At 39.6% G+C, this 21,210-nt stretch overlaps 1 protein-coding gene across 1 annotated transcript in view; it reads right to left on the reverse strand.

The window, feature by feature from the left end:
• Positions 1–21,210, reverse strand: part of LOC124804820 (sterol regulatory element-binding protein 1) — a 94,471-nt gene that overhangs the window by 4,236 nt on the left and 69,025 nt on the right. The window lies entirely within an intron of this gene.

Below are 21,210 nucleotides of genomic sequence, written 5' to 3' on the forward strand. Positions count from 1 at the left end.
GTGGACATGAAGGACAGCTGTCAACAATTCTAATTGTACAAGCATCTGATGATAATATTAATGAGATTTAAAATAACTAAAATCTTCTTCATTTAAAGTTCTAGAGACATCTATGTGCATCTTGTGACCATTGCCTTCTAATATGAAACAAGAAAATACTAATTGTTAACGAACATTTATTACTGTGCCTTTTACATCTTACTGGGCACCACCGTATTAAGCAAAGAGAGCCAATAAGCACCTATAGACAGAGTTACTTCAACAAATTGTGAAAAGAATGAATGAATGAATGAATGACCTGATTTATAAAGTAGCTACTTAATTTTCACCTATTTCCTAATATAGGAATATTCATATCTGGAGGCTTGTGAAGTTGTGGAAAATTAAAGTTTATCAGCATAGTTATAGAAATCTTAACATGGCTGCGAAAGAGCAACTGTGTAAATCTGAAGAGGTTGAAAAATCAGCCAACCAGTTGCAAATAAAGGTTTATAAGTCCTTGACCTAGGTTTCAATATTTGTAAAAATATCTTCTTCAGAAGCAGTGGGCCAGGCCTTATTACATAACATGATGGTACATTAGATTAGATGAAGCCGAGTGGCTCTTGTCGTATTCAACGTTGAAACAGGGAGAGGCTCTTGTCAACACAAAAATGTAATAGGCGACACAGGATAAAATATTTGCATAAGTTATGTGTACATCCTGCCAGAGACTAAGATCCTGGCATGATGTACATGTAACTTATCCAAATAAGTCTCTGGCATGATGTACACATAACTTATGCAAATATTTTATCCTATGATGCCTATTACAATTTTATGTTGACAAGAGCCTCTACCTGTGGGCATTCACTAGTGAGCATTCATTCTGCGGTACGATATGTGTAATCTGGCTGCTATCTAAAGCCATTGCTTGTGATGATTCTTGTTTTGTCAATTTTGTATATGACAAGAACTGCTCAGCTTCATCAATCTAATGTTCCATCATGTGATATAACAAGGCCCACTATTTCTCAAGAAGAAATTTTTACAAATATCGAAACCTAGATCAAAGAGGAACAAAACTTTATTTGCAACTGGTTGGCTGGTTTCTCAACCTCCTCAGTTAGAGATATATATGAGACTGATTTTGTACAAAATTCTTCATGAAATTATGTTTAACACTTTAGATCTATTAGCCCTATGATTCAATTAATATACAGCCCATATCAACAGAAAAGGAGACTGACAACAGATTAAATGTTTCCTCTAATTCCCAGAGGTCTTTGAGATGTATGTCAAGTGTGCGGATAATAACTTTACTATATTTAGGGGTACCTTTCAAAATTTTGCTCTACTTCAAGTGTACTACAGAAACGTAGTACAGCTAACAATTTCCATCTCTCTTATAAGAGTGCCCAGCAACCAACATTCTAATCAATTAAAAAAACAGTATTTTACGCCATACATAAAAGCAATTCTTTAATTACAAATTCAACACAATATCAACACAAATATAAGAATACTTAGTTTTTTGTTTGCTCTTCACTTGAATACGTACAGCAATTTTTTGTGGGTTGATAAAACTTAAAATTTCCCTTAGTAGGATTTTGTATTTCTCATCTCCACAACAATGCAAGTTAGTTTCTTGTTGGTTGGTATTCTTGATATTCACAACAATCGGTTTACTTTCAGAGGAAGCATTTGTTGATGTCAGTCAGCTGTTATTTATCTTGTAAACTTGCAGTGAGTTAGTGCAGTTCCCTACTGTTCAAACCCAGACTTAGAAATGACTAAAAGAATACGTGACTCGTCTTTAGAAAGAGTTCTGAATGAAATTTTAGATGAAGATTCTGACTCGGGGAGTGAAAGTGAATATGAGGATGGTGTTATGGAATACGATTCAGATCGGGAAAGTGATGTGGATGTTAGAGAAGATGAAGATAGTGCAGCTTCAGGCAGTGACCATCAGGATGTTATTGTGGCCAAGTCTGGAAGAAGGTATGTAACAACACAGCCTAGAATTCCTCGGAGGTCTGTTGCTAATATAGTAAGAGAGCAGGCAAGAGTAACTCCAGCTGGTGTTTGCCATTCACCTGGAGAAGCCTTGAAGTTACTTCTTACGCCTGACATCATGGATGTTATAGTAAAACATTCAAATGAAGAGGCAGTTAGGCGAAATGTTACTTTGACTAATGAGAAAGAATTGTATGCCTTTATAGGAATCCTGATACTTATGGGGGCAAACAAGGACAATTCTGTCAGGGTACACGATCTTTGGTCAGACATAATAGGTCGGCCAGTTTACAAGGATATTATAGCAAGAGAACGTTTTAAGGAACTTATTGCAATTATAAGGTTTGATGACAAAAGACCCGCTAGCTAAGAAGGGAAGCAGACAAGTTCACAGCAATCTGTGATGTTTTCAACAAAGTGATTGATAGGTTTCCACTACTGTATAAACCAGGGGTCCACCTCACCACTGATGAGATGCTCAGCTTGTTTAGAGAGCGCTGCCCCTTCAAAGTATTTATGAAGGATAAACAGGGCAAGTATGGCATCCTTATACGCATGATGTCCGAAGCAGTTGACAGATACAACTTGAATACGGAACCCTATGCAGATAATGTTCAGAATTAGTCGAAAGAAGAATGGGGTTCAGCAGCTGTCGTCAAACGTCTGGTAGCACCTGTGAAAAATACTGGTCGAAATATTACTACAGACCGATACTACACATCGGTGGATTTGGCGGAAGAGTTATACCAAGACTACAAAGTTACTACAGTAGGAACTCCCCAGTCAAACAGGAAGCGAACACATCAAATCGAGAGCTATATTCATCAATGTTCTTGTTCACACACCCATCAACAGGTAGGCATCCAGTAACTTTGGTGCCGTACATAGCAAAAACGAAACCAAATAAAAACTTACCGATGCTGTCAACAATGCACCAAGGTAAAGGCGCTGTTGGAGGAGAGAAGAATAAAACTGAGATAAATGCATATTATAATTCCACTAAAGGTGGAATTGATACCATTGATCAAATGGCGCATATGTACACCTGCAAGAGGGGAACAAAGAGATGACCTCTATCTGTATTTTACTCTCTCATCGACATTTGTGCTATCAATGCAACCACCATATTCATCCAGCAACATCCAAGATGGAATGAAAAGAGACACAACAAATGGAAACTTTACCTTCTGCAAGCTGGGATGGATCTAGTGAAATTGCTGGTAGAAGAAAGAAGTGCCAATGCAAGAGGGTTATCTAACCAAATTGTTCAATCAATGGAGGCTATTCTACAAAAGAAAATCAAAGAAGTGACGACAGAAGCAAGTCAGCCTCCTGCGGGGAAAGGTTGGTGCCATATTTGTATAAGAAAAGCTAAAACAAAGAAGCAGAAGTACAACAATCTAAGTAAACCAAAGCAGTATTGTGCACAGTGTCATTAACGTGTGTAACACACATTCAGAAAAAACTGTGAAGTGTGTCTCTTGCCTTGAAGTTGAGGATTCGGAGTAGTCTAATGTATATGAACACATCTGTATTTTGTATTGTAATATGTCAATTTTTTATTCACTCAATCCAATATTTGTAACAAACCGATGCCTTAGTTAAAATACATAAACCACTTTCAAAGTTGTAATTTTTCGTCAGTAAACTTATTTAATACCTGTGGGCTTGTCAAACACCCCCCTTCCCCCCCCTTAGGCATCCAAGTTAGGAAAAAGGGCTTGGGCATCCTAGGGTTAAAGCCTGTGCAATAAAAATGATTTGCTGTGCAACTTTTCTGAACATTTCATAAATATTACACTGTGTGATAAATGGAAGAGACCAATTGTTAAAAGTTCTTCACTTTCTCAAGACATATCCATTTACCTGCAAATAATGAACTTGTTTTTACATCATCTCCTTCTCTGGAAGTATGTCGTGTTGACCAAATTGATAACAAGATGTTAACTAGTTGACAACGGACATCCTGCGCATTTCAAAATCATTTACTTGCCAGACCAGTATTCAGGCGTATAGCCCCGTCATCAGTGGCATATAATCCATTGTGCACATCTGCATCAAACAACACGTCATGTAGAAATCTCTCTGCCTGTTAGAATGCTGTGGATCTCTGTGATACATGGATCATCATTTGTACATGCTAAAACTATGAAACATGATGCACACATACACAGCATACACTATTTATCACAATATACCACGAAGATAAGTTGAATACTGGTGGTGGAGGTATGTATATAGCTGGAGGGGAAAAAAAGGATAATGTCTAGTGAGATTAGTACAGATACCGAATGTGAAATAATTTGGATGAAGACAAGTTTTAGAGATGAATCGAACATGGTCATCAGATGCTTTTGTAGACCCCTTGCCTCAGTATCAGTAGTAGCGGAACACTTGAGGAGAAACTTTGAGAATATTTCGTGTCAATTCCTTGGTTATGTTACAGTTTTAGGTGGAGATTTTAACTTACCAGATAGCAGGCACAAAGAATCATGTGAACTTGTTCTATGTGCTTTACCTAAAAATTACCTTGAGCAGTTAATCAGAGAACTGACTCTTGAATATAACATTAGATCTGCTAGTCACAAAAGAGACAAACTTTTCAACTCAGTGTAGAACAGGGAGGATAATGCAGTTACGGTGAAGCGTTATTCTTGTTGTGGGTTGATTTCAAGTGCTCAATTTATTGTGAGATGCCTTGTCTTTATTCGTTTCCTGTAACAACAGTTACCTTCTTTTCCTAATTTCCCAGTCACTGTCTTGTTTTCTCTTAATGTTGTGGTCCTGTTATGCAGTGCCGCGTATTTGACCGCTGACTTCTTTTCTAAATGCAGAGGGAGAGTGCTATAAGAGAACTTCTGCATTTAAACAACTCACTACAAAATCACAAAACACTGTTTCCATAGTTCTTCTGTATTCAAATAAATTCTCAACTCACAACAACTGATAATTAATAAAGTTTTTCAGACAACATGTTCATAAATGATGCTTCAATGCTTGACTAAAACCATACCTCTGTATTTAACTCGAGATTGTACGGCATAGACTTTATACAACAACATTCATTTTTCTTTAGTACGTGACCACTGTCGCCAGGCCCCTCTCGTTTGTGGTCCACTGAAAAGCATGACTGCCAAGTGCAAGTGGCACCTCACTGGCCTGTCCAAGTTACACATCTATCATTGCTTTCTGCACTGTACCCACATTTTTCTTTCTCATATCTGTTCATAAATTCCAAGAAAATCCGAGCAAAGTACATGCTCTTTACACTACCACTAATTCAAGTCACGTTTTTCACATGAAAATCTTTCATCAGTCTAGTAAAATGAAAGTGAGACAAATTCTTATGCTTTATATCAACATGTACCTTTACAACGGTGTCACTGAATCAGCTGTAAATAGGAATACAAAGAAACCCAGGAAGATCTTCCTACTTGGGGGAGGGGGAGGGGGAGGGGGAGGGGGGGGGGGGGGAGAAAATTTTATCTGCAGCACGAATAACACTGAGTATCAGTGGACAAAGTTCAAGAGCATTTTACAACAGACTTTCAACAGGTATGTGCTGAACAAAATAATGAGGGTTGCAAAAGACCTGCCTGATTTGACAGTTGTGTTAAAAGAACTGCTACCAAAGCCTCACAGAAAAACAAAAATTAAAAGTAACTAAAATTAACGCAAGGAGAGCCGTGTGCGAAGAGTTCAACTAATTCAAAGGTAAAATTCTGCCTACTGAGATGACAGAAAACCTAAAAAGTTTTGGTCTTCTATTAAATCAGTAAAAGGGTCAAAGCCATCATACCAAATACTCTGAGACCATAATGGCTTTGAAACTGAGCACAACACAGAAAAGGTTAAGATATTAAACAAATTTTTCCAAAACTGTTTTACAAAGAAGGATTGCACTGTTGTGCCTCCTTTAAATTGTCCCACCAAAAAAAAAGTTGATAGCAGACACAGTGAACCTGGGATAAAAAGAAACAGAAATACCTCATTACAGAGCCAGCTGCTCGACCTGACAGGATATCATTATGATTCTACATAGAGTATGCGAAAGAATTTGCCCTCTTCCAGCAGATGTGTGCTGTAGTTCTTTGGGGGAGCAAAGTGTTCCTGATCCACCAAAATAGAAATTGAAGCTGGATGTGAGACTGTTTGGGCAGACATAAAATGGTAATTGGATCCTTGTATCACCCACCAGACTCATCTCCTGGTGTAACCAAAAACTTTAGAGAAAACTTCAGTTCACTTGTACTGAAGTTCCCCCACCATCCTGTAATCATTGGTGGAGATTTCAATCATCCAACAATCAATTGGGAAAATTACAGCTTTGTTAGTGGCGCATGTGATAAGAGATCCTGTGAAACATTACTAAATGTCTTCTCTGAAAACTACCTGGAATAGGTAGTTTGGAACCCTACTCACAGTGGAAAAATATTGGATCAAATGACAACAAACAGACCTGATGTCTTTGAGGGTGTCCACATTAAAACTGGTATCAGTGACCAAGAAGGGAAGAAAAGAAAAAAAAAGAAAAAACATAGCAGCTGTGGCAACAATGATTACCAAAGTACAAAGGACAACTAAAACAAGCAGAAAGGTATACGTATTCAGTAAACTAGATCAAAAATCAGTAGTGTCACATCTCAATGATGAATTTGAAACTTTCAGCACGGGACAGAAGCATGTAGAGGAACTATGGCCCAAGCTACTTTGGATAGATATCTACCCAGTATAATGGCTCGTAATGGGATGGACCCTCCATAGTATACACACTCTATAAGGAAACTTCTAAAGAAACAAACTACTGCATAACAGGTGCAAAACAAAGCATAGGATTATAGATACAGAGATGTTGAATGAAATGCACTTGGCTGTCAAGAGAGAAATGCGTGAAGCCTTCAATGACTACTGAAGCAGAATGTTGTCAAATGATCTTTCACAAAATCAAAAGAAATTCTGGTTGTATGTAAAGGCTGTTAGTGGCACCAAAGTTAGAGTTCAGTCCCCAGCGAATGAGACAGGAACTGAAATAGAGGGCGGCAAAGCTAAAGCTGAAATGCTTAACTGTATTTTCCAATGTTCCTTTACAAAGGAAAACCCAGGAGAACAGTCCCAATTTAATCCTCAACCACTAATAAGATTAGTGAAATGAATATTGGGTCGGTGGCATTGAGAAACATCTGAAATCATTAAAACTGAATACAGCTCCAGGGCCCAATGGAATCCCTATAAGATTCCATACTGAATTTGCAGTTGAGTTAGTTGGAAGAAAGCACAGGTCACACCTGTCTACAAGAAGAGTAGTAAAACTGATCCACAAAACTAACATCCGATATCTTTGTCATCAATTTGTTGTAGAATTTTTGAACATACTTAAACATAATGAGGTATCTTGAACAGAAACACCTCCTCCATGCCAACCAGCACATATTCCAAAACAGTTTATCATATGAAACTCAACTCATACTTTCCTCACATTACATACTGAAAGCTATAGATCATGGGAGTCAGGTTGTTGTTGTTGTTGTTGTTGTTGTTGTTGTTGTGGTCTTCAGTCCTGAGACTGGTTTGATGCAGCTCTCCATGCTACTCTATCCTGTGCAAGCTTCTTCATCTCCCAGTACTTACTGCAACCTACATCCTTCTGAATCTGCTTAATGTATTCATCTCTTGGTCTCGCTCTACGATTTTTACCCTCCACGCTGCCCTCCAATTCTAAATTTGTGACCCCTTGATGCCTCAAGACATGTCCTGTCAACCGGTCCCTTCTTCTTGTCAAGTTGTGCCACAAACTCCTCCCCAATTCTATTCAATACCTCCTCATCAGTTACGTGACAGACCCATCTAATCTTCAGCATTCTTCTGTAGCACCACATTTCGAAAGCTTCTATTCTCTTCTTGTCTAAGCTATTTATCGTCCATATTTCACTTCCATACATGGCTACACTCCACACAAATACTTTCAGAAACGACTTCCTGACACTAAATCTATACTCATTGTTAACAAATTTCTCTTCTTCAGAAACGCTTTCCTTACCATTGCCAGTCTATATTTTATATCCTCTCTACTTCGACCATCATCAGTTATTTTGTTCTCCAAATAGCAAAACTCCTTTACTACTTTAAGTGTCTCATTTCCTAATCTAATTCCCTCAGCATCACCCGATTTAATTTGACTACATTCCATTATCCTCGTTTTGCTTTTGTTGATGTTCATCTTATATCCTCCTTTCAAGACACTGACCATTCCGTTCAACTGCTCTTCCAAGTCCTTTGCTGTCTCTGACAGAATTACAATGTCATCAGCGAACCTCAAAGTTTTTATTTCTTCTCCATGAAATTTAATACCTACTCCCAATTTTTCTTTTGTTTCCTTTACTGCTTGCTCAATATACAGATTGAACAACATCGGGGAGAGGCTACAACCCTGTCTCACTCCCTTCCCAACCACTGCTTCCCTTTCATGCCCCTCGACTCTTACAACTGCCATCTGGTTTCTGTAAAAATTGAAAACAGCCTTTCGCTCCCTGTATTTTACCCCTGCCACCTTCAGAATTTGAAAGAGAGTATTCCAGTTAACATTGTCAAAAGCTTTCTCTAAGTCTACAAATGCTAGAAACGTAGGTTTGCCTTTTCTTACTCTTTCTTCTAAGATAAGTCGTAAGGTTAGTATTGCCTCACGTGTTCCAACATTTCTACGGAATCCAAACTGATCTTCCCCGAGGTCCGTTTCTACCAGTTTTTCCATTCGTCGGTAAAGAATTCGCGTTAGTATTTTGCAGCTGTGACTTATTAAACTGATAGTTCAGTAATTTTCACATCTGTCAACACCTGCCTTCTTTGGGATTGGAATTATTATATTCTTCTCGAAGTCTGAGGGTGGGAGTCAGGTAGGCACAGTATTTCTTGATTTCCAAAAAGCATTTGACACACCACATCTACACTTATTGTCAAAAGTTTGATCATATGGGGTATCAAGTGAAATTTGTGACTGGATTGATGACTTATCGGTATGGAGAACACAGCACGTTATCTTGGTTGGGGAATTGTCGTCGTCAGATGTAGAAGTAACTTTGGGTGTGCCCCAGGAAGTGTGTCAAGACCCTTGCTGTTCATGTTGTATATTAATGACCTTACGGACAATATTAATACTAACCTCAGACTTTTTGCAGATGATGCAGTATGTTGTATCTAAATGACCCTTCAGATAATATTAATAGTAACCTCAGACGTTCTGCACTTCTGCAGTTATCTATAATGAAGAACTGTGAAAGAAACTGAGTAAATATTTAGTCAGATCTTGTTAAGATTTCAAAGTGGTAAAAATAGGCAACTTGCTTTAAATGTTCAGAAATGTAAAGCTGTGCACTTAACAAAATGAAAAAATACATAGTATCCTGTGACTATAATATCAATAAGTCACATTTGGAATTGGCCAAGTGTTACAAATATCTGGATGTAACACTTTGTGGGGCTACGAAATGGAATGTGCCTCTGTGATCATAAGTTCAATTCTGGATAAAGCAGGTGGCACACTTCAATTTATTGGTAGGAAACTGGGAAGCGCAATCAGTCTAAAAAGGAGACTGTTTACAAATCACTTGTACGACCCATTCTAGAATGTATCTCAAGTGTGTGGAACCCATACCAAACAGGAATAACATGGGATATTGAACATACACATATCAGGACATCGTGAATAGTCACAGGTTTGTTTAACCTGGGGAAAAGTTTTGCACAGATGCTGAAGAAACTGAACTGGCAGAGTCTTGAAGATAGATGTAAACTATCGCGAGAAAGTTTAATACCAAATTTTCAAGAATCGGCTTTAAATGTTGACTCTATGAATATACTACAATCTCTTGCATATCGCTCTCACAGAGACTGTGAGGATAAGATTAGAATATTTACAGCACACACAGAGGCATTCAAACAATCATTCTTCTTGTTCGCCAAAAGTGAATGGAATGTACTCTCTGCCATGTAGTTCACAGTGGTTTGCAGGGGGTAGATGTAGATGATTATTGGAAAAAAGCATAGGTCATTCCCATTTGCAAGAAGCACTGCTGAACAGACAAGCAAAACTATAGGCTTATATCTCTGACATTGGTCAGTTTTGGAACACATTTTATGCTCGCATTTTATGACATTCCTGGAGGCTGAAAAACTCCTCTGTAGGACTCAAGATGTGTTCCCAAAATAATGAACATGTGAAGTCCAGAAATCAGTAAATGCTTGGCACCCAGGTAGATACAATGTTTCTTTACTTCAAGAAGCCATTTGATACAGTTCCAAACTGCTGCCTAATGAATAAAATGCTAGTGTACATAGCATCAGACCAACTGTGTGAATGGACTGAAGAGTTTCTTGCAAAGAGAACACAACATTTCATCCTGAATGGAGAGAAGTCCTCAGAAGTAAAAGTAACTTCAGAAGTGCCCCAGGCAGGTTTACAGGAACGTTACTTTTGACAATATATATAAATGAGGTTTGCCGATGACATTGTAATTCTGTCAGAGACAGCAAAGGACTTGGAAGAGCAGTTGAACTGAATGGACAGTGTCTTGAAAGGAGGGTAGAAGATGAACATCAACAAAAGCAAAACGAGGATAATGGAATGTAGTCGAATTAAGTCGGGTGATGCTGAGGGAATTAGATTAGGAAATGAGACACTTGAAGTTTTGCTATTTGGGGAGCAAAATAACTGATGATGGTCGAAGTAGAGAGGATATAAAATGTAGGCTGGCAATGGCAAGGAAAGCGTTTCTGAAGAAGAGAAATTTGTTAACATCCAGTATAGATATAAGTGTCAGGAAGTTGTTTCTGAAAGTATTTGTATGGAGTGTAGCCATGTATGGAAGTGAAACATGGACGATAAATAGTTCGGACAAGAAGAGAATAGAAGCTTTCCAAATGTGGTGCTACAGAAGAATGCTGAAGATTAGATGGGTAGATCACATAAGTAATGAGGAGGTATTGAATAGAATTGGGGAGAAGAGGAGTTTGTGGCACAACTTGACTAGAAGAAGGGATCGGTTGGTAGGACATGTTCTGAGGCATCAAGGGATCACCTATTTGGTACTGGAGGGCAGCATGGAGGGTAAAAATCGTAGGGGGAGACCAAGAGATGAATACACTAAGCAGATTCAGAAGGATGTAGGCTGCAGTAGGTACTGGGAGATGATGAAGCTTGCACAGGATTGAGTAGTATGGAGAGCTGTATCAAACCAGTCTCAGGACTGTAGACCACAACAACAACAACAACAACAACAACATATAAATGATCCAGTAAATAACTTTGGGAGTTCCATGAGGTGTTTTGCAGATGATGATGTTATATATGGGGGAGTTGCAATGCTAGGAAACTGTAGCGAAATGCAGGACCCCTGCAGAGGATTGACACTTGTTTCAAGGAATGGCAAAAGACTCTCAATGTAAATGAATGTAACATACTGCAAATAAATAGGGAGACCATTTATTACATGATTACACAATTGCAGAACAATCCCAGTAAGCAGTTACTCCCATAAAACATCTAAGAGTATGTGTACAGAAAGATCCGATGTGGAACGACCACACAAAATTAATCAAGAGTAAGGCAGATGTCAGACAGATTCACTGGAATAATCCTCATGAAATGTAGTCCATCAATAAAGGAAGTAGCATACATAATGCTCATTCAACCAATACTTGAATACTGCTCGCCAGTACTGGATTTTTACCAGACAGGACTGATAAGAGGAAGTTGAGAAGATCCTAAGAAGAGTAGCACATTTCGTTACAGATCCCAGAGATAATCAACCAACTCCAGTGGGCGAAGCTGCAAGAAAGATGTTCTGCTTCAAGTTGCAGTTTATTGTTAAAGTTCCAAGGGGCATATTCTTAGAATCATCAACAAACATACTGATTCCTCCTATGTGTATCTCGTGAAAAGACCAGGAACATAAAATTAGCAAGATTCAAGCCCACATGGAGGTTTATTGGCACTCATTCTCCCCATAAACTATTTGTGACAGTGGTACACAAAGTACTCTCCAACAAACACCTTAGGTGGCTTGCTGAGTATACAGGAGAGTATACAGGGTGTTCAGAAATTCTAATTACAAACTTCTAGGACTCATAGAAGGAAGTGAGTAATAGTATTTCGAACTGGAACTCATGTCCGGAAACATAATGTTTCTGTGCTGCAACCGTTTGAAAAACATGTCGGTAATGTGACCACCTTTACAAGTAATTGTTTAGGCGTGAGCCAGTATATCACTTGTTTACAGCACCACTCATTAATAGCTAAGGAACTGCTCATATACTCGACAGGTCCTCTTCAATGTGTGCAGTACGGCCTCTTCCAACTTGGGCTTGTGGAATCTCCTTGAAGCACCACAGTCACACCTGATGATGGTGGTGGATGTCCTCTCTCAAAGCCATTGCATAATTGTGGCGAAAAGAGTACGCTATGGAGTTGAATGTTGTAGATACCGATCTTGAAGAAAGTGATGGCGATAGCCTATTCCAACTATGATATGTGGAATCTCCTTGGAGCAACACAGTAATACCTGCTGATGGTGCTGGAATCATCTCTCGAAGCCATTGCATGATTGTGGTGAAAAAGGTACGCTGTGGAGTTGGAAGTTGTAGATAACGATCTCTAAGAAGGTGATGGGCATCTCTTTCATTACCATGAACTTTGATATTCAGAAAGATCATGTTGTGGTCTGCTAATGTGTTCTCAACCATGTTGTACTAACACTCGTAGACACGTAAATGAGGCTTGAACCAAGTCAGAGAGGTAGGACAGATGTGAAATGATCATTAGCTGATCTGAAATAACCCCCCCCCCCCCTCCCCACAAACACCATGACTACCCTATTGCATACCTCCATATAAAATGTTTTCAATGGTTGTAGTGTGGAAATAGTATGCCTCTGGGCATGTGTTCCTATTCAAAATATTATGCACTCAGTTCCTTCTGTAAGTCCAAGAAGTTTGTAATAGGAATTTCTGAACATCCTGTAGACGTAAGTGTAGGTATGCTCAAATACCAGCCCGTACATAAATACTTATAAAGTGTCCTTTATAAAATTCATACAAACTGTGAAGCTCACGGCATACAATATTTTCACATTGCTACCCGACACATTCAATAGTATGCATCGGACTACTGATACATGTATTGGACACTCATTCTGAAACTACAGGTACATTCACAATTTTGAATTGTGTTGTGTAAGTAATAACTTAAATGATTTTCATTATCTATATAAATACAAATTTATGAATAAAATAGGAAGAAGCATTCCACTTGGGAAAAATATACTAAAAAACAAAGATGCTGTGACTTACCACACGAGAAAGCGCTGGTAGATAGACACAATAAAAAACACACAAACACACACACAAATTTCAAGCTTTCGCAACCCACGGATGCTTCATCAGGAAAGAGGGAAGGAGAGGGAAAGACGAAAGAATGTGGGTTTTAAGGGAGAGGGTAAGGAATCACTCCAATCCCGGGAGCGGAAAAACTTACCTTAGGGGGAAAAAGGGACAGGTATACACTCACGCGCGCACACACACACACACACACATATCCATCCGCACATATACAGACACAGGCAGACATATGTAAAGGCAAAGAGTTTGGGCAGAGATGTCAGTCGAGGCGGAATGGGATTACCTTGGCAAACTTTGTATGTAGTGTTGTCTGAAAGCTGACGCAGTCCCTTGACCATTGATGCCACTTCCCAATACACAAATATCCCGCACGTCCAGGGCCTCGCTGCAATGGAGCACTTCCTTTCACGCCGATCACCTGCCACCCTACCTAAAACCTCTTTCCTCATTACCTTAGCCAGCTTCATCCTAACTCACAACTTCTTCACTTTTGAAGGCCACACAAACCAACAATTAAAGTGAACAGCCATGGGTACCAGGATGGTCGCCTCGTACGCCAACTTATTTATAGGTCGCTTAGAGGAAGCTTTCTTGGCCACCCAGGCCTGCCAACCCAAAGTTTGGTACAGATTTATTGATGACATCTTCATGATCTGAACTCACAGTGAAGAACAACTCCAGAATTTCCTCTCCAACCTCAACTCCTTTGGTTCCATCAGATTCACCTGGTCCTACTCCAAATCCCATGCCACTTTCAACATTGACTTCCATCTGTCGAATGGCCAGCCTCACACATCCGTCCACATCAAACTCACCGACAAGCAACAGTACCTCCATTATGACAGCTACCACCCCTTCCACATCAAACGGTCCCTTCCCTACAGCTTAGGTCTTCATGGCAAACGAATCTGCTCCAGTACTGAATCCCTGAACCTTTACACCAACAACCTGAAAACAGCTTTCGCATCCCGCAACTACCCTCCCGACCTGGTACAGAAGCAAATAACCAGAGCCACTTCCTCATCCCCTCAAACCCAGAACCTCCCACAGAAGAACCACAAAAGTGCGCCACTTGTGACAGGATACTTTCTACGACTGGATCAGACTCTGAATGTGGCTATCCAGCAGGGATACGACTTCCTCAAATCCTGCCCTGAAATGAGATCCATCCTTCATGAAATCCTCCCCACTCCACCAAGAGCGTCTTTCCGCCACCTACCTAACCTTCCTAACCTCTTGGTTCATCCCTATGAAATCCCCAAACCACCTTCCCTACCCTCTGGCTCCTATCCTTGTAACCGCCCCTGGTGTAAAACCTGTCCCATGCACCCTCCCACCACCACCTACTCCAGTCCTGTAACCCGGAAGATGTACACGATCAAAGGCAGAGCCACGTGTGAAAGCACCCACCTGATTTCCAGAACATCCCCCAGGCTGTGGCTAAGCCATGTCTCCGCAATATCCTTTCTTTCAGGAGTGCTAGTTCTGCAAGGTTCGCAGGAGAGCTTCTGTAAAGTTTGGAAGGTAGGAGACGAGGTACTGGCAGAAGTAAAGCTGTGAGTACCGGGCGTGAGTCGTGCTTCGGTAGCTCAGTTGGTAGAGCACTTGCCCGCGAAAGGCAAAGGTCCCGAGTTCGAGTCTCGGTCGGGCACACAGTTTTAATCTGCCAGGAAGCTTCATTCTGTTGTCAGATCTTGGTCTCCCTCTCTAATTTTTACCACCTTCATAAAAGTCATGATCAAGCCTAAACTAAAATTTTAGTGCTTAAATAGTGTTACTAATTTCGTGAGAAGATCCCGCCGCAACAAGAAACACCTTTGATTAATTATGTCCACCCGAAATACTGTATCATGTCCATGACACACTCTCCCCTATTTCTCAACAATACAAAATATCCTACTCTGCTTTGAACTTGCTCAATGTACTAAATCGTATCTGATAAGAATCCCACACTGCACAGCAGTACTCCAAAACAGGACAAACAATCATAGTGTAGGCAGTCCCTCTAATAGAGCTGTTACATCTTCTAGGTGTTTCCACTATTTAGGGTCAATTGCCAATTTTCGCACCATACAGATATCTTATCTACATCCTTTTGCAATTTGTTTTTATCTTCTAATGACTTTTCTAGATGATAAATGACTGCATCGTCTGCAAGCAACCTAAGATTGCTGCTCAGATTATCTCCTAAATCATTTATACAGATAACAAACAGCAGAGGGCCTTGGGGAATGCCAGAAATCACTTCTGTTTTACTCGATTACTTTCTGTCTGTTACTACAAACTGTGACCTCTCTGAGAGCAAATCACAAATCCAGTAGCATAACTGACATGATATTCCCATAAGCACGCAACATGATTACAAGCTGCTTGTGAGGTACAGCATCAAAAGCCTTCTGGAAATCTAGAAATGTGGAATCAATTTGAAATCCCTTGCCAATTGCACTCAACAATTCGCATGAGTAAACAGCTAGTTATGTTTCACAAGAACAAAGTTTTCTAAATCTGTGTTGACTGTGTGTCAATGGACAATTCTCTTCGAGGTAATTCATAATGTTCAAACACAATACATGTTAAAAAATCTTGCTCCATGTTGACATTAATAATATAGGCCCGTAATTTAGTGGATTACTCCTGTTGCCTTTCTTTAATATTGGTGTGACCTGTTCAACTGTTAAGTCTTTGAGTACAGATCTTTTATCGAGTGAGCGATTGTATTTAATTGTTAAGTATGGAGCTACTGCATTAACATACTCTGAAAGGAACCTAATTGGTATACAGTTTGGCTGCAAGACTTGCTTTTATTAAGTGATTTAAGTTGCTTCACTACTCTGGGCATATCTACTCACATTGTCAGCATTAGAATTATGGAATATCTACTTCATCTTCATCAGTGAAAGAATTTCAGAAGGCTGTGATTAATAACCTGTTTTAGCAACAATGTAACTGATATTATCTCCATTCCTATCACGCAGAGAAGGCACTTATTATGTCTTGCTGCTGTTGTTGTTGTTGTGGTCTTCAGTCCTGAGACTGGTTTGATGCAGCTCTCCATGCTACTCTATCCTGTGCAAGTTTTTTCACCTCCCAGTACCTACTGCAACCTACATCCTTCTGAATCTGCTTAGTGTATTCATCTCTTGGTCTCCCTCTACGATTTTTACCCTCCACGCTGCCCTCCAATACTAAATTGGTGATCCCTTGATGCCTCAGAACATGTCCTACCAACCGATCCCTTCTTCTGGTCAAGTTGTGCCACAAACTTCTCTTCTCCCCAATCCTATTCAATACTTCCTCATTAGTTATGTGATCTACCCATCTAATCTTCAGCATTCTTCTGTAGCACCACATTTCGAAAGCTTCTATTTTCTTCTTGTCCACACTATTTATCGTCCATGTTTCACTTCCATACATGGCCACACTCCATACGAATACTTTCAGAAATGACTTCCTGACACTTAAATCAATACTGGATGTTAACAAATTTCTCTTCTTCAGAAACGCTTTCCTTGCTATTGCCAGTCTACATTTTATATCCTCTCTACTTCGACCATCATCAGTTATTTTGCTCCCCAAATAGCAAAACTCCTTTACTACTTTAAGTGCCTCATTTCCTAATCTAATTCCCTCAGCATCACCCGACTTAATTAGACTACATTCCATTATCCTTGTTTTGCTTTTGTTGATGTTCATCTTATATCCTCCTTTCAAGACACTGTCCATTCCATTCAACTGCTCTTCCAAGTCCTTTGCTGTCTCTGACAGAATTACAATGTCATCGGCGAACCTCAAAGTTTTTATTTCTTCTCCATGAATTTTAATACCTACTCCGAATTTTTCTTTTGTTTCCATTACTGCTTGCTCAATATACAGATTGAACAACATCGGGTAGAGGCTACAACCCTGTCTCACTCCCTTCCCAACCACTTCTTCCCTCTAATGTCCCTCGACTCTTGTAACTGCCATCTGATTTCTGTACAAATTGTAAATAGCCTTTCGCTCCCTGTATTTTACCCCTGCCACCTTTAGAATTTGAAAGAGAGTATTCCAGTCAACATTGTCAAAAGCTTTCTCTAAGTCTACAAATGCTAGAAACGTAGGTTTGCCTTTCCTTAATCTTTCTTCTAAGATGAGTCGTAAGGTCAGTATTGCCTCACGTGTTCCAGTGTTTCTACGGAATCCAAACTGATCTTCCTCGAGGTTGGCTTCTACTAGTTTTTCCATTCGTCTGTAAAGAATTCGTGTTAGTATTTTGCAGCTGTGACTTGTTAAACTGATAGTTCGGTAATTTTCACATCTGTCAACACCTGCTTTCTTTGGGATTGGAATTATTATATTCTTCTTGAAGTCTGAGGGTATTTCACCTATTTCATACATCTTGCTCACCAGATGGTAGAGTTTTGTCAGGACTGGCTCTCCCAAGGCCGTCAGTAGTTCCAATGGAATGTTGTCTACTCCGGGGGCCTTGTTTCGACTCAGGTCCTTCAGTGCTCTGTCAAACTCTTCACGCAGTATCGTATCTCCCATTTCATCTTCATCTACATCCTCTTCCATTTTCATAATATTGTCCTCAAATGCATCGCCCTTGTATAGACCCTCTATATACTCCTTCCACCTTTCTGCTTTCCCTTCTTTGCTTAGAACTGGGTTTCCATCTGAGCTCTTGATGTTCATACATGTGGTTCTCTTATCTCCAAAGGTCTCTTTAATTTTCCTGTAGGCAGTATCTATCTTACCCCTAGTGAGATAGGCCTCTACATCCTTACATTTGTCCTCTAGCCATCCCTGCTTAGCCATTTTGCACTTCCTGTCGATCTCATTTTTGAGACGTTTGTATTCCTTTTTGCCTGCTTCATTTACTGCATTTTTATATTGCTGCTAGCATACTTTATACGTATTACCGGAATCTCTTTGGCGTTTCTGCCAGGTTTTGAGAAAGTTTTGTTGTGGAAACTATTATAAGCATCTCACATTTAAGTCTGCAATAAATTTTGAGCTTCTGTAAAAGATAGTCAGTCTTGGGGATTTTGCATTCATTTAAATTTGGCATGTTTTTTCATTGTTTTTGCAGCACTGTTCTGCATACCAAGGGGGATCAGCTCCATTGTTCGTCAATTTATAAGGTATAAAGCTCTGAATAGTTATCAATACTATTTCTTTGAATTCAGGCCACATTTGGTCTACACTTACATTGTTAATCTGGAAGGAATGGAGATTGTCTTTCAGGAAGGTATCAAGTAAATTTTTATCTTCTTTTTTGAACATGTATAGTTTTCTTTTATTTTTGAAGGATTTGGAGTTACGGTAATCAGTCTCGCAATAACAGCCGTGTGTTCACTAATCCCTGTATCCATTTCCTTGCTTGTTATTAGTTCAGGATTATGCTGAGAGATCCAGTGTGAGTTCACAACCATTTACTATTTAAGATTGAAATAATTTTCAGAGAATGCATTTAGCGTGATTTCGGATGATGTTTTATGCTTACCTTTGGATTTAAACATGTATTTTTGCCAACATATTGTGGGTAAATTGAAGTTGCCACCAACTATAATTGTATGAGTCAGGTACATGTCTCAATTTACAATCAAGATTTCTTTGAACCTTACAACAATTGTATCATTTGATTTGGGAGGTCAGTAAAAGGATCCAATTATTATTTTATTGACCTCTACCCATACTAACTCACATGAACTATTTACTTCAATTGCACTACAAGATAAACCACTTCTAACAGCAACAAATACACCACCACCAACTGTTTTTAGCCTATCCTTTCTGAACACCATTAGGTCCTTTGCTAAAATTTCTAGTGAACTTACCTCCAGCTTTAGCCAGCTTTCAGTGCCTATAACGATTTGAGAATCAGTTCTTTCTATTAGCACTTGAGCTTTGGTACTTTCCCAACACAGCTATGGAAATTTATAACTGTTATACTGGTGATTCCTTGATCTAAGTTCTTCCTGTGTTGGCCTGCACCCTTTCAGACTGAAGTCCTTTTTGTGTTTCCCGAGACCCTCTAACCTAAAAATCTGCCCATGTCCATGCCACACAGCCCCTGCTACCCATGTAGCCACCTCCTGCGTATAATGAACTCCTGACCTATTTAGCAAAATCCAAAAACCCACCACCCTATGATGTAAGCTGAGGAATCTACAGACTATATGGTTGCAGAGCCGTCTCAGCCACTGATTCATAACATCCACTCGGTTCTGTACAACAGGTCCGCAATTGGTCCTGTCAACTGTGCTGAAAATAGTGAGTCCTGCTTTCGTCTTGCAAGCAGGACTGCCAGCCTTTACCACTTCTGGTAACCACTAGAAACCAGAGAGAATCTCTTCTGATACAAAGTGACACAAGTCACTGGTACCGACGTTGGCCACCTGCAATTCCTGAATTCCTGATGACACCAGCATCCACATCATGCTCCCAAACTCAATGGTGCCCACAGAGAGATGTGGTGCAGTGGTTATGATATTGCACTTACATTTATTCATTATGGGGTTCAAATTCCGACTACGTTTTCATAAATTAGATTTTGATATAGTGTCTGTAAATATATTAAAGACAAGTACTAGAATACTTCCTTTGAAAAACTCCCTTTTCTTGTTTATTTCAAGACTGAGCATCACTAATTACTGTGTCGTCAATGAGATACTAAACTGTGATCTTCCTCATCCTTAAACTGTATCAAATGACCACAGATAACAATGTTTGCTGTAAATTGTCAACTGGTGTTTAAAATAATCACATTCAATATGTACACTTCTGGACATACTATGGTATTATGTTTCTATGGATAAGATACAATGGAACCTCACTTAACGAGCACCTCCCATAACTTGCAATTCGCATAATGAGCAAAACAAATTGTAAAGAAAGACTTGCTTAACGAGCAATGTTTCACATAATGAGTAATGACGATTTAGTGTGACATCACCAGCTGTTCGCATGTGGCAGGGGAAACATTAAAGAATACGAAGGCCTTCCACTGTCGGCAGTGGCATATAAACAATGTCTTTAGTATGTACTGCAGTCTGGGTTTAGCATTCTTTCACTGCCCTCTTAGTGCAGCTTGGGATCAAACTTTTTCTAAACTTGTTTTCACACATTGTTTTTTGCGGGCAAATTTTAATGGCCTTCGTAGAAATGTCACCGAAGATAAAGCCGCAAGACGATGACCAAAAGAGAAAGGAAGTAGCCTTAGAAATGAAACGTAAAATCACTGAAAAACACAAAAGTAGTGTAAGCATTGTTGATTTATCAGACACATACAATTGGTCTACATCAACTATTTGCACTATCTTCAAGAACAAGGACAAGTTTCAGGAGACAGATACTTCAAAGGGAGGGACAAGAGTATCTAAACTCCTTATATGGATAAATGAAAATCAATTCCAAGGAGGAGGAGGAGGAGATTAGTGTTTAACATCCATTCGACAACAAGGTCATTGGAGACGGAGCACAAGCTCGCATTAGCTTTGGCTGGAGTGTGTTGCTGAATGTGACTCTGAGGCATTTGAGTCAGTACCTGCGAAGGCTATAGTCAACAAGATTGTGTCTTTGGCCAAGAGTATATCACTACAGGTGGATAACAATGATATTGATGAGCTCATGAAAGATCACAGCCCAAGAAATGACAACCTAAGAGCTTATCGAGTTGCAACGTATTTCACAGCAGGAAGTTGTGAGAGTTCTTCAGAAGAAGAGGAGGAGGACGAGGAGGAGGACGAGGACGAGGAGGAGGAGGGCGTAACAGCAAAGCAGCAATCCTCGGTGTAATACGAGAAATGCTGAAAGCATGGAAATTGGTTGCATCGTACACTGAAA

This window comes from Schistocerca piceifrons, chromosome 7 (assembly GCF_021461385.2).
Source record: "Schistocerca piceifrons isolate TAMUIC-IGC-003096 chromosome 7, iqSchPice1.1, whole genome shotgun sequence".
Taxonomy (NCBI): domain Eukaryota; kingdom Metazoa; phylum Arthropoda; class Insecta; order Orthoptera; family Acrididae; genus Schistocerca; species Schistocerca piceifrons.